This window comes from Astatotilapia calliptera, chromosome 14, assembly GCF_964374335.1.
Source record: "Astatotilapia calliptera chromosome 14, fAstCal68.1, whole genome shotgun sequence".
Taxonomy (NCBI): Eukaryota; Metazoa; Chordata; class Actinopteri; order Cichliformes; family Cichlidae; genus Astatotilapia; species Astatotilapia calliptera.
Window position 1 is genome coordinate 39,421,412 of NC_137435.1, and position 14,592 is coordinate 39,436,003.

At 43.5% G+C, this 14,592-nt stretch overlaps 1 long non-coding RNA gene across 2 annotated transcripts; it reads right to left on the minus strand.

Annotated features, from left to right (window-relative positions):
* Positions 1–1,908: 1,908 nt before the first annotated feature.
* LOC145420057 (uncharacterized) lies at positions 1,909–4,085 on the minus strand. 2 transcript variants are annotated; one of them, XR_013901349.1, is made up of 3 exons: positions 3,667–4,085; positions 3,412–3,588; positions 1,909–2,491 (listed from the first exon to the last, which is right to left on the minus strand). It is a non-coding gene; the product is annotated as an uncharacterized LOC145420057 (long non-coding RNA). The 2 variants fall into 2 exon arrangements; XR_013901348.1 differs by having other exon boundaries at positions 2,582–3,588.
* Positions 4,086–14,592: the final 10,507 nt, after the last annotated feature.

Sequence of the window (14,592 nt, forward strand, 5' to 3'; positions counted from 1 at the left end):
TGAACACATTTTATAAGTGGTCAGAAACTTGTAAATAACTCATGAAAGAATAAAGTTACGTTGAAACCAAGCACACCATTGTTGTTCTTCCTATTGAAAAAACAGAAGTTGTATCCAAGATGGCCGACTTCTAAATGGCCACCATGGTCACCACCCATCTGGAGGAGTTTGCCCCTCACATATACTAATGTGCCACAAACAGGACTTTAATATCCCAACCATTCCCATGATATTACGGTGTATCCATATAAATAAAGCCTGTAGTAAAAATAAAGAAAAACCATTAAATGAGAGGGTGTGTCCAAACTTTTGACTGGTAGTGTAGATTTTACCGTCTACATTCAACAACAGCATCACTCTGTCACAGTTAGACACTTACCTGTATTCTATGATAACAGTAGACTGTAATGATGAGGAGTGCACTGATCTTTCAGTGCACAGCCTACATACACTGGCTCATGTTTCGTAGCTCAGCTGTTGATTGATCCCTCCGTGTATCCTCGATATGAGATATCACTGCTTATACTCTATAAGCAGTGAAAAAAGGGACTAGTCAGTGTGGAAGTACAGTGTTTGAAGTTTCCGCATCATGAGCTGGTGGTCCTATCTCAGGGCCTCATTATAGGTGTTCCCGAAAACGGAGGTTCACTGAGAGCAATTACAGACATGAAAAGGACAAATGACTGTGTCCTGCACATCCTGACTGGACAGTCCAGCAATGGACAAAGGGAAACGGACACTATAAATACACAGACATGTGATTGGGAGAGTGGAGACAGCAGGGGGACACAGCTGGGACATACAGACAGAAAGAGACGGGAAGAAAACTGAACACAAAACACATGAGACAAGGGCTGCGTCCCAATTCAGGAACCGCATCGTTCGGAGGCCGCATTTGCAGGCCAAGGCCAGGTGATGAAGGCTGTCCCAATTCAAAGGCTGCTCCAAATGCGGCCGACAAATGCCTCCTTCATTTCCCCAGATTTGAAGGATGGGTCGGGTGTGTCCTTCGTGGCCCAACACGAAGGACACACCCGACACAGGACACTTACTCTTATTATTCTTTCTGGGTCACAAAATAAACTTTTAACATATTTTCAGGCGAGAATGTAGCTGTGTAAACGTCAAATATCTGCTCGGTTTATCAAGATATCTCATATTTGTAAAAGTGCTCCGATGTTTTCGGAGACGTCTGTTACCCACCAGCTCGATAGCTAGCCGAGAGCTCGAGGGTCACTAGAGCCGGCGAGAGCAGCGGACTCCCGGCACATCGTCTTTAGACCCCCGTGGTCTCTCACTACTCGGGTTAAACATGATATGTAAGCCACTCAGATAACTTAAAAATGTTACTGTTTGGCTTTTTTCAGTGTTTTATTTGTTCCAGAGTAAATCGGTTTGGCTGAGATTAAAGTTATTAGATTAAATAAAACTTTATTAATCCCTCGGGTGGGTTCCTCCTTGGTTTTCACACAGCTGAATAAACGTCAAAGAGAAAACTTATTAAACAGAAGTATGAGACGGTCGAGAGTTTACTCCAGGGTCCTGTTATATTTTAGATAGTAAGGAGCAGACGGCTGAGTTTATTAAACTCCACCGAGACAGCGGTGACGCAGATCTGAAAGCTAGACCGTCCAATTTCACAGCCTCGCATGCTGGTCGTGTCCTCCGAAGGATGCAGCCCCTGAATTGAGACACAGCTAAGGACTATCAAAATAAGACAGGAAACACTCGCTGGAAGAGAATACACACACACGACAGACAGGACAGAGCTGAGAGGGACAGAGAGAGACACGATGGGCTGGGGAGACAAAGGGGAAGCTGAAGACAGACACAGAGATGGAGGCTATAACGGACCGTCTTAGTAAGAAAGGTCTGAGGGACAAGAGGGGAACGCAACAGGTAATCAAATCAAATCAAATCACTTTTATTGTCACATCACATGTGCAGGCACACTGGCACAGCACATGCGAGTGAAATTCTTGTGTGCGAGCCCCACAAGCAACAGAGATGTGCAAACACAACAACACAAACGAGCAAAATACAAGAATGGCCAACCTGAAACTAATAAATATATGTACAATATATAATAGTGTATGCATTTCTGGATGTGTATACTAAACATTTTCCTACATGTGTGTGTGTGTGTGTGTGTGTGTGTGTGTGTGTGTGTGTGTGTGTGTGTGTGTGTGTGTGTGTGTGTGTATACACATTTTTACAAATTAAATAGTAAAAAAAATAATAATAATAATAATAATAAAATATATAAAATATACAGAGTTGAATATGTGCAGAACAAGTGGCATTTATATACAGTGTGGAGTGCATAATGTTGAAGTTCCAGTAGTGAAGCTGAGGTGTCTATGACGTGTTCAGCAGTCTGATGGCCTGATGGAAGAAGCTGTCTCTCAGTCTGCTGGTACGGGACCGGATGCTGCAGAACCTCCTTCCTGATGGAAGCAGTCTGAACAGTTTATGGCTGGGGTGACTGAATCTGAATTACACAAGAGGTAAATAATAACAAAAAATAAGCACAAAGAAAAGAAATGATACCAAGAGAGACTAGGAAACATAAATCACTCACCAAGGTCACAACAATGAAAAAAGTCCACAAACACACAACGCTGGGTAGGGATGGGTACTGATAAGATTTTAACGATTCCGATTCCATTTTCGATTCTGTTTAACGATTCGATTCTTTATCGATTCTTTTTTTTTTTTTTTAAAAAGGAGAACACTAAGGTCGATTAGCTCAGAGCTTTGTTTTATATCTTCTTTTTGAACAAGATAGAAATTTAGGAGTAACATGGCCTTACAAACCCAACAGTGAGATCTTGAGAGATCCACAGCCTACGGCTCTTCAATGGGGTGTCACAGGGTCCCCAGGAAAAAAAATTGTAAATGTAAAATAATAAAATAAATATTCTTGTGAGACATATCACATATTGACGGGGTCGGGTTATGTTAAAAAGTATAAATTGTTATACTTTGTTCATTGGTTCAAAGGTACCCCACACTTCTTTTTTTGTTTGCTTGTTTGTTCTGGTGTATTTTTCATTTGAACTGTTACTCTGCCAGAGTACTCATATTTACAAGATGGCATTGAACGCCCCATTGGTGTATCAGGAAAACTATTTTGTACGTATGTTCCTTGAAGGGGATTGAAGTCGTTCTTTTTTCCACCGCAGCGAAGGGCTAGGAGTAGGAGAGGAGCTGCTGTATGTTTTTGTTATCGAATCGATCTGATTGTGAAATAAAGCATATGCAGTGAGAAAGCAACTCCAGGAGTCATCCCTGCCTTAAAGCTGCAACATTCTTCTGTAGCAATAACAAAGTATAACATAAATTGTTCTGTGGCAATTACACAAGAATATCCAGTAATGTCCCTGCCCACAATTAAACACATTCACTTACCAAAAATCGGGGGCATCTGCTGTGGCAAATGGGTGCAAGCCTTTGACCACAAACTTAGACACTGCTCGGTGACATTAGTCTATCCTGGCCTGAAAGGAGACGCTACCGGTAGACTGCAGCGAGAACTGCCAGCATCTGAGCCAGCCAGACTCTGTCTGTCTCTCTCATCATGGTCACCTACATGTACAGTAATGGCAGGTCTTGTAATAAGGCAGATTGCGCTAACATAATATGCACTGTTAGTTGATTATTTACCTGCCGCATTAACGGGAGAGGACGTGCAAACGTTAGCGCTGCTGCTGGGTTGAGAGTCACGAGTCCGGAGCGGAATTAAAAACGCGTGTCATCGCGTGTTTTGTGAGCAAATGCTTTTGCATATTCGTAGTGTTTCCTCCCTTAAATGAAATATCTACTTTGCAAGTTGCCCTGTTGTCATCGGTTCTCATAAAGTATAATCAAACTTTTGAGCGTTTGAGCCGCCGTGTTTCCTGCCAGGTAAATGACGCTCCGCAACGTGGTGACGTCATTCGGGGCGACTGGAATCGATAAGGGAATCGTTTGCAAAAATGGCAAACGATTCCAAGGAATTGAAACAGTGGGAACCGGTTCTCAACAAGAACCGGTTTTCGATACCCATCCCTAACGCTGGGTCATGATCTTCCCGCTGGCCCCAAAGTGCTTGCTCACAGAGGGACACATGATTGTTGGGCTTTCCTCTGTTTTCTTTGTATTATTGTTGGCTTGCTACCTTACAGTATTAAAGCACCTTGATCAGCCTGCTGTCATGGTTTGGTGCTATTTAACTACACTTGAATGTTTCCAGCTCGTCTGTCTCTGCGTGACAGCACCAGAGATGCTTTTGTACCTCGAGCTGTTCATGCTGTATCACCAGGCTGCCACAGCACAATTACACATTTGATTTATTTCTTTGTTTACAGGTTCCAGACACAGGTTTGATTTGCATCCTGCTGGCCTGCTCTGTGCTCTCGCTGCTCTGAATCATGCCATTGTCCCAGCAGCTCTCTGTCTCTGTGCTCCCGTCTCACTTGTTTCCTGTCAGACTAACATTTGTGACATTTACCAAAGCTTCTGCATGTTTGGAATAACTCACTTTCTCCACAGGAGTTCAATCAAAGTTCAGATGAGTGGAAAGCAAAAATGTTACACCCCGTGTGGTTCCTCAGCTTTTCCCATTCCATGCTCTTTATATTCTTGCACTTCCTGTGGATAAATGCAGATATCTGAACTGCTCCCGGTGCTCTAAAACACAGATGTGTAATCGAGGTCTAGTTTGATAGGTCTATGTCAGTGTGGTGAGAGGTACAGGATGTTCAGCAGGTTAGGTTTGTGATTACAATCCTGTGTTTGCACACTAGTGTTGCATAACATCCCAGGCTCTGGCGTACCAGCCCTGTATCCTTTACTGCAGAGCAGGGGCCTGGGATTCATCACCAAGCTGACTCACTCTTCAGCAGCTGCTTGGAGTATTTTAGTTCTTACTTCAGTTTCCCCAAAAGTATTTTTGAGAGAGGAAGTAGAAAAGCAAACGAGTCAGCAACTAGTTGTTGTGAGGAGTTACAGCTGTAGAGGGTGAGTAAAAGTTTGGATATCCTCAAATGAATCAACAATAATTGATAGTTACAGTTCACTAAACTACAAACTAAAACCTGATGTGGGGATAAAAATATTCAATTAACTAAAATAGAAAATAAAACAATTATTTTGCGATCTTGGAAAACGAAACTAAAAATATCACCTTAGTTTTTGTATTTGCTAGTTTGGTAAAAAAACGTATTGCCTCATGAGATACTGATGAACATGTTTATAGAGACTGAGGCTGTTAGGAAACAAACCCAGATGGGGGCACGAAGAATAATGTAACTTACAAAATGTGATTTGAGAACTCTTAGAGTTGTGTTCCAGAATATTGAGACATTTCTGATGATAGTTTTTTAGGCTTTTATCATTATTATCTGGATTTTGCCTTCCATGTTTTTCAAACACTTCTTAAAATGCTCCTCTGGTGGTGCTGCCTTCATGCCAGCTCGGGCTGTTTGTCCGATGCTCATTATGCAATAGATGTTTGAACACGTTCAGTTTGTTTTTTACGACTCAGTTTTGAAAGTGTCTGCACAGAATGGTTATTGTCACTATCTGAATCAATACCTTTTAGCAGTTGTGCAGCAGTGCACACACAGTCGCAGTCTGATGGAAACAAAGCACAAAGTAAATGGATCGGGATTTACTTCAGTGCTTTTTTACTCTCAAAGTACTCAAAGTGGTTTTACTAAAAGCCACATTCACGCAGCACTTTATTCAATGCATCAAGCACTTTCTAACAATAATGCGATGCCGTGGATGGGTCCGGGGCGGTTCAGTATGTTGGCCGAGCACAATGCGGACTACGGGAACCAGCGAGCTTCTGTTTGGTACACGCCACAGGGAAGAGCACACGGGATTCACAGCATGTGTCTTGTACCTCGGATGTTATGTAGGGCAGCACCTAATCTAAACCCAATATTTACCAATGATTTCCAGAGAGCTGACCCGAGGTATTTCCCTCTGTCTGCTGCATGTGACAGAGGACAACTTTAGATATTGTCTCCCAAAAACAGCGTCACTGTCAGCTCACAGTACGTTGTTCAGTATGTCTTTGTTGAATGCAGATTAAACATAAATGACTGAATGATCAGATTCTGTTGGTTGCTTGTGTATTTTGTACGAGGTCAGCTGGGATCAGCTTAGATTGACCGACGTTTTCTTCAATATGAAAAAAAGACGTACATTTGTGCGACGTTTCACATCATCACAATTTTATTAACAACTCAATCCATCGAGAGTGCCACACGTGAAGCCCGTGTCTGCTGATCCATCTATACATTGCTCTTAATTTGTGCTACAACTTGCAAGCTGCAATTTGTATTTGCTTTGTTTGATGACAAATATGCACAAAAACAAGAAGTAAGGGGGCAAATACTTTTTACAGCACTGTATGTGTCACTGGACACTCGTCTATATTTCTGATGAAAGCTGCAACATCCTGAACATCATAAATGTAAAAATAACCAAAATCAAACCAGCACTTTTATTCATTTATGCTCTCAGGTTAGAGGGCACTGTGCATTCAGCACTGAAATGTGTTACACCTCCTGTTGTTAAGAAAATAAAAGCCCAAATATTCTTGAAAGTGTCAAAGCTTTGATGCTACTGTATAATAATACCAGCTGTTCAGTTTTTGCAGCATTGGCAGAACAGAGATACAAATCTATCCGTCTGCAGATCCACACTCAGGACCATCATTAAGACGAGAAACAGAATCTGAAAGGAGCAGAAAACGTCTTAGCAGCAGTAAAATCACCTCTCCACATCTCTGACTTTCATCAGCCCGGCTATCAGTTACTGCAGCGTCAACCCAATACACGATTAGCAGTGGCCCCCTCAAACTTAATGAGCACGTTTGGACGACATATTTGACTTTCTAAAGCCATCTCCCCCACTCAGAAAGCGGACTTGGATGCAGAATCTCTGACATGGCACAATCAGGAGGTTCTTATTGGAAAAGTATATCGTCTTGATTGGGCTCAAGTTTCGCCAATGAGGCACCAGGCAGGGCCAGAGCTCCCAGGGGAATTAGGAAAGTGGGAAGGAAATACAATAAAGTGTCAACGCCAATTAAACTACAAATGCATTACGTCCAGCTTGCTGCTTGCTTATTTACAGCAGAAGGATCTTAGGAAAGTTGCTGCCAATCATTTTGCATAATGTAAAAAGGAGTTTGTGTCTGGAGCTGTATGCTAGACATAAATGCTGGTGCTGTCACGGGCCATTATGGCGATTAATTCATTGGAAGGTTCAAGACATGGGGAAAAATGTTTTAATGGCCTGCAGCAGTGGCATGATTCACCGATGTGCTTCATTACTACCAGAAACTATTAGACATCACAACAACATTTTAAAGATTTAACACATGAGTAACTGTACATCTGGTAAGTGGCAGGAAAGTAAATAGGTCCTCACATTAGTCTAACATTCAATTCAATTCAATTTTATTTATATAGCGCCAAATAACAACAAAAGTTGCCTGAAGGCGCTTCATAGGTACAGAGAAAACCCAACAATCATATGACCCCCTATGAGCAAGCACTTTGGCGACAGTGGGAAGGAAAAACTCCCTTTTAACAGGAAGAAACCTCCGGCAGAACCAGGCTCAGGGAGGGGCGGGGCCATCTGCTGTGATTGGTTGGGGTGAGAGAAGGAAGACAGGATAAAGACATGCTGTGGAAGAGAGACAGAGGTTAATAACAGATATGATTCATGCAGAGAGGTCTGTTAACACATAGTGAGTGAGAAAGGTGACTGGAAAGGAAAAACTCAATGCATCATGGGAATCCCCCGGCAGCCTACGTCTATTGCAGCATAACTAAGGGAGGATTCAGGGTCACCTGGTCCAGCCCTAACTATATGCTTTAGCAAAAAGGAAAGTTTGAAGCCTAATCTTAAAAGTAGAGATAGTGTCTGTCTCCTGAATCCAAACTGGAAGCTGGTTCCACAGAAGAGGGGCCTGAAAACTGAAGGCTCTGCCTCCCATTCTACTTTTAACATCACAACTAATCAATGAGGCACCTGTGTGCATGCTGGCTCTGAGTGAAAAGGTGATGTCTGCTGTTGACTTAACATGAAAGCAAAGAACAAAGAAGACCACAGCAACAAAACAATCAGCTGAAAGATGCTTTCAATAAAAACTAAAAAAGATTTGATTTATTAAACTTGATGAACTGTTAACATAAAGTTGTTCAAAACAGCTTTAACTCGGTTAAAAATGATTTTATATTTGGACTGAATATTGTTACTCAGCCACTGGTCAGGTCCTGTGTTGCCTGAGCATTGCATATGTTCAGCCTTGGTAGTTCAGTCTATGTTACAGCTGCCTACACGAGAAGAATCAGTTTCCTTTTATTGAGATCACAAATTCATCGTATTTATGTCTGCGACGACAGGAGGAGGAAATATGGGCCCTTTTATTGCCACATCATTATATTATTATTTGCTGGAACTGGATGGGCAGCCGATTCTCATTTATTCAAAGAATGAGTTAAAATCCTCCAATCACATTAGTTTCTTGTTTCCTGGATGGCTTGCTCTACAGCCAATGGTTCCTTTGGATTGAACCATTTCTCAGCCCACAACAACAAATACTTGACGACTGCAATGCTTTGTGTTCCCTGGAAATGTAGCAGTAGTGTGACTTAGATGCACATTAAATGTATCAAAAGAAAAAGAAGTGTTATATTGATGTGGTACACACCATTGAAGAGTTTCTCATTTGTTTTTAACCTTATTTATAAAGCTACATTTTCTCCCTGTTCACTTTACATGCGATTACAGGTTCATTTTTATTGGTTTTCCACTCACATGTAATGCATTTAATAGCAATATTTAATAATTCATTTAATTTATTTAATAAAATAAAAGCTTTTAGTATGTTTTTGAGGCGCTCACTATGAAAACATTTCTGTAACCATCACCTCTGAACCATTTAAGGGGACACAGAGTCTTAGATCCATTTAAGGCTGCCCTACAAGGATGATAGGATTGGGACATTATCACTCCCGAGGCGTAAGATAGTGATGATTTGTCCCGTGGTGTTCCTGAGGAATGTGAAAGGTGACGTTCTTATGCTACGCGCCAGGTTATGGATGAAATCCAGCAGAATGACGCTCCCGCGGTAATACACGTTCCAGCCATGTATTCCCGCCCTGACCCTCACCTCAACCAGCACTTTCACGTTAGATACTGTTTTCCAAAGCGATTTAAGTAAAACGAACGTGCATGTGTAGATTCATTCCAAACGGTTCTCATGTTTCCTCATTTTTCTGATCTCGTGATCTAGGGACGTGTTGGGTGCCCGGAAGCACAATATACCTACGATTTGTCACGTAGCGTAAAATGTTAGGCTTTGGGAGTGAGAACATTATTAGTCTGCCTCTGGAAAAGGCAGATGATTACTTGTAAAGTACACATGTCCACTACTAATAAAAACACTCGAGTCTTAATATATTCTAAGACTGTTTTCTGTCCAATTTGTGGATTATTGTCAGTCTGAGAGTGTTGGAGAGATGTACTGCAAAAGGACTAGAGCTCTTACTGATGGTCTGAGGCATGCAACCTGAGGCTTGGCTGCAGTACAAACCCATCCACCACCCCAGCACTCAAAATCTCAGTCTGTCTTATTGCAAGGAGACAATTGCTCCTCGTACCATTGCCATTTTGGCCTGTTGGAACTTGGAAACTGTGTGATTTCACATTTAACCACAGAACTGTTGTAACCCAGCTATAGTGACACAAAGACGGACATTTGTGAAGGGGAGGGGGAAATTTCTAATGCTTGCTATGCTGAAGTTTAAAAGCTCTTTGTAAGTGCTGAGAGCTGATGCCCACGCTGGAGTCAGAGCAGCATCTGTGTGACGAGGGGTTAATGTGTGAAAGACACATTTGAGGAAATTGCCCTCTTATCGCAGTCATTGCCGGTGAGTATCATAGGCTGAGAGGATAATGACTGGAAGCATTAGGCAGTGTTCTACAGCGATAGGCTGTTAGGGTGAGGATAGGCTAGAAGCTCCTCTGAAATCAGCCCAATAACCAATGCATGCAAGAGCCCTTCTTTTGTTTCATTAGTTCATTATGACGAAACGCTGGTTAGCATCTCAGCTACTCTGGTTGTGGACTCTAATATGAAAGTGACTTCAGTGAGTGAAAAGTCGTCATATTAAGAGACTGTGAGACCTGTAAATAAAGGGTTAATAGACTATAATGCGTAAGTTGCTGCTGTAACTGAATGTTTCCCATTAATTGATATAGCATTTTATTAATCATGTACAGCCATTTCTAACAGCACATAGTCAGTCAGGTCCTCTTGGCAGTAATCAGGTGAGTTTAGACCCTTTCCCGCGTGCTCAAGCACCCCCCCAAACATAACTATAATAATAAATTTTACTATCATTTTCTGGAATTAACTTCAACTGTTGTATTTTCCTAACTTGTCTATTGACAACAGAATAGAATGAAAACAGGTTTCACGTCCAGTGTTGTTGATGTTGTGTTTGAAGGTAACATTGTAAAGTGTATCCAATTGAACTGACGTTTCCAAATGTGAAAAGGGTTGATTACATTAGTAAACAGCATTGTGAGGGAGCAAGTAGCAAAGGCATAAAAGACACAGGAAAAAATATCTTTAAAATGGGTTCTCTTTATTTTAACCCTCAAAAACAAAACAAAAACGTACAAAGACAGGATTCAAAAATATAATCAGTAGGCCCATAAAAGAGGTCAACTAAACTCAGTTTTCGGAGATGAATTTTGTTTACTCAAATTTAGCTTTTGTTGGAGGATGTGTTTGTGCGTGGGGGGGGGGGGGTGCGCGAACATTTTTCTTGTAAAAAAAAAAAAGTTTGGGAACCACTGGGCCAAACCATTTACACACACACACACACACACACACACACACACACTAAATGCAGGTCCAACAAAAAAAAAAAAAAAAAAAAAACCCAAACAAAAATAATGCAGTTCACGTGACCTTTCCAAGCGCACACGAACCCACTATTCGAACCCCGGAACACCATACCATCGGCTTGCATAACCACTCATATAATCGGCGATCACAGGCAGTCTATGCGACTGGCTTTATTAAAGGTAAGTAAAAAAAATATGTTGGCCATCCTCCTGCCGCTCAAAACATACCTCTCTCCCCTTTCTGTAATCTGCCCGGTCGACTAAAAGACGTGCAGCCACGGTAGTGTAGAAACTAATGGTGGTGGTGCGTGTATGCGCTCAGGTCACCTGTCTGCGGCCCGAGACTGTGTTACTCCATCACATCATCCCCTTCCACCCGAAGGTTGGCGTTGTGCGGCAACTTTGAGAGATAATCTGCCACTACATTGAGCTTGCCTGGTCTGTGACGGATGGTGAATTAGAATGGCTGCAGTGAAAGGTACCATCGTGTCAGCTGGCTGTTATGGTCCTTCATGGAATGGATCCAGGTGAGTGCTCGGTGGTCAGTTTCCAACTCAAACTCCCGTCCCAGTAAATAATGCCCAAGTTTCTCCAGGGCCCACTTAATGGCCAAGGCCTCCTTCTCCACAGTTGAGTAGTTGGTCCCTCGTGGCAGCAGCTTTCGGCTTAGGTATAGGACCGGATGCTCTTCTCCAGGGTCCCCTTGGGCCAGCTCTGCTCCCAGGCCCATTGCAGAGGCGTCAGCCTGGACCAGAAATTTCTTCCTGAAGTCTAGGCTCCTGAGAACTGGGGTCATACACAGGCAGGTTTTCAGCATATTGAAAGCTTGTTCACATTCCACTGTCCATGTTACAGGATTCTGTTGGTCCTTGCTGGTCAAAGCCGTAGACAGGGTCCGCAATAGTCGCAAACTGGGGCACGAATCTTCGGTACCAGCCAACCAGCCCCAGGAAAGACCGGACTTCCTTTTTGGTGTGAGGCCGAGGACATTTCTGGATGGCTTCCACCTTATCTATCTGTGGACACACCTCACCTCTGCCCACTTGGTAGCCAAGGTAGTGGGTCTCCTGCCGTGCCCACTCACATTTAGAGGGGTTGAGGGTCAACCCTGCCTTATGGATTCTTCCAAGGACTTCGGACAGGTGCTGCAGATGCTCTTCCCAGGTGTTGCTGAAGATCACTACATTATCCAGGTAGGCAGCACTTTAGGGGTCACACCCCTGTAGTAAGTTCTCCATCAGCCTCTGGAAGGTGGCAGGTGCCCCATGTAGCCCAAATGGCATCACCGTGAACTGGAAAAGGCCGGCAGGTGTCCGGAAGGCGGTGTAGGGTCAAGAGGACTCCTCCAGTGGCACTTGCCAGTAACCCTTGCACAGATCCAGGGTGGTGATGTACCTGGCCGTTCCGATCTTCTCCAGCAAATCCTCGATTCGAGGCATGGGGGTAGGCATCAAACCTGAAATGGAATTAAGCTTCCAAAAATCAATGCAAATGCGTAGTGAGCCATCTTTCTTGGAGATGATGACCACCGGCCTACACCATTCTGAGCAAGGCAGCTCAATCACCCCGAGCTCCAGCATCTTCTCCACCTCTTGGCGCAATTTTTCCACTAAGTGTTGTGGAACCCGGTATGGACGTTGGCGGATGGGATGTCCATCCTTTAGGCATATCACATGTTCGACAAGGGTGGTCCTGCCGGGGTTAACTGAACACAGAGATGGAGTCTCCCGAAGGATTTGGAGTAGCTCAACAGCCTCCTGTGGTCTAAGATGAGTCAGCACCAGAAATATTGGATCGGATCTCTGCTCGGGTTCTGTCTTCCCTTCTCTTGGCACTTCTCTTGCCATCAGAGCTTTCGCAGGGGCCTGGTGTGCATGTTCTTCCCATTCTTTCAGGAGATTCACATGGTAAGTCTGCTTTGGTTTCTTCTTTTCAGGGTGATGACTCTCATAGGTCACTGGCCCCATTCTGCGAAGAACTGTGTATGGCTCTTGCCATTTCACCAGAAGTTTACTGTTGGCTGAAGGAAGAACACCTTTTGACCAGGTTAAAATTCACGGTGCGGGACCTGTTGGTCTTCTTTGAGCGTCTCGCAGGTTGACTTCAGCCTCCTCATGGTATCTTTCCCATCTCTCATTTCCAGCACAAATTGCACCACTCCTTTATCATTTGGAGCAGAAGCAGGAGCTGGTTGTGAAAGAGCTGCATCGACCTGAGGTAAAGTTAGTCCCTTGGTCTGTCAAAATCTCATCTGGTATCCCCACCCTGGAGAACAGCTATACCAGTGCACGCAGAGAATTGGGTTTCGTGACTGCACGCAGAGGGAAAGCTTCTGGGAAGCGAGTTGCATAATCACACACCACCAAAATGACCCCAACTACTTTTTACCAGAGGTCCCACAATGTCCATAGCTATCCTACAGAAGGGACTGGAGATGACAGGAAGTAGCTGTAGCAGGACTCTGTCAGGCTTGCGGGCTGGACAAGTTTTCTGGCAGGTAGGGCATGTACAGCGATATTTCTGTATGTCTGTGTACAGTGACGGCCAAAAGAAATGTGAGCTAACACGCATATAGGTTTTTTGGTGACCCAGATAACCTGCCCAGGGGAGGGTATGTGCTAGGTGCATAATGAGGCGCCTACAACTAGAAGGTATCACAAGCCCTTGGTGGTCACTGTCAACTGCATACAACACATTTTTGAACTTCTCTTTCCCTCCCCATTTTCCAGTTCCCCCTTCAGTCACATTAGCAAACAAAACTTTCAGCGTTTCATCCTCCCTTTGTAACAAAGTGAAATGCAGGTCCAACAAAAAAAAAAAACCCAAAAAAACCCCAAAAACCCCCCAATCAAAATAATGCAGTTCAAGCGACCTTTCCAAGCGCACGCGAACCCACGAACCCCCGGAACATCATACCATCGGCTTGCCCAACTACTCGTATAATCGGCGATCACGGAGAGTCTACACGACCGGCTTTATTAAAGGTAAGTAAAAAAAAAAAAAAAAAAATATGTTGGCCACCCTCTGTGCCGCTCAAATCTCACCCCTTTCTGTCATCTGCCTGGTCGACTAAAAGACGCGCAGCCACGGTAACCCAGCGCGACAAGTGTAGAAACTAATGGTGGTGGTGTGTGTATGCGCTCAGGTCAGCTGTCTGCGGCCCGGGACGGTGTAACTCCGTCACATGACTTCAGAAACATGACTTGAACAATTTTTTTCCCACGAAGAAATGCGATAAAAAACTATCTCTTTACCCGTTGGCTTTCTGTGGTTGTCATGCGACTGGTTATGGCAGTTAATAATACAACAGCTTCTTACCATTCTTTGTGTCTCTGTTTATCTCTGTGACTGTTGTCTTGTAATAGCCCGGGTGTGCTAGCCATTTGTTCCTACAATCCTTTGCTGTTTTACCCCTGAAATGACGTCACATTTTCAAACTCTACAAACTGCAAGGGATAGAACTCCTCTTGAACACTTGCCTGTCCAGAGGTGTGGACTCGAGTCACATGACTTGGACTCGAGTCAGACTCGAGTCATTAATTTTATGACTTTAGACTTGACTTGAAAAAATGTTCTAAGACTTGTGACTTGACTTGGACTTTTACACCAATGACCTGGGACTTGAATTGGACTTGAACCGGTTTACTTGAAAAGACTTGATATTTCACC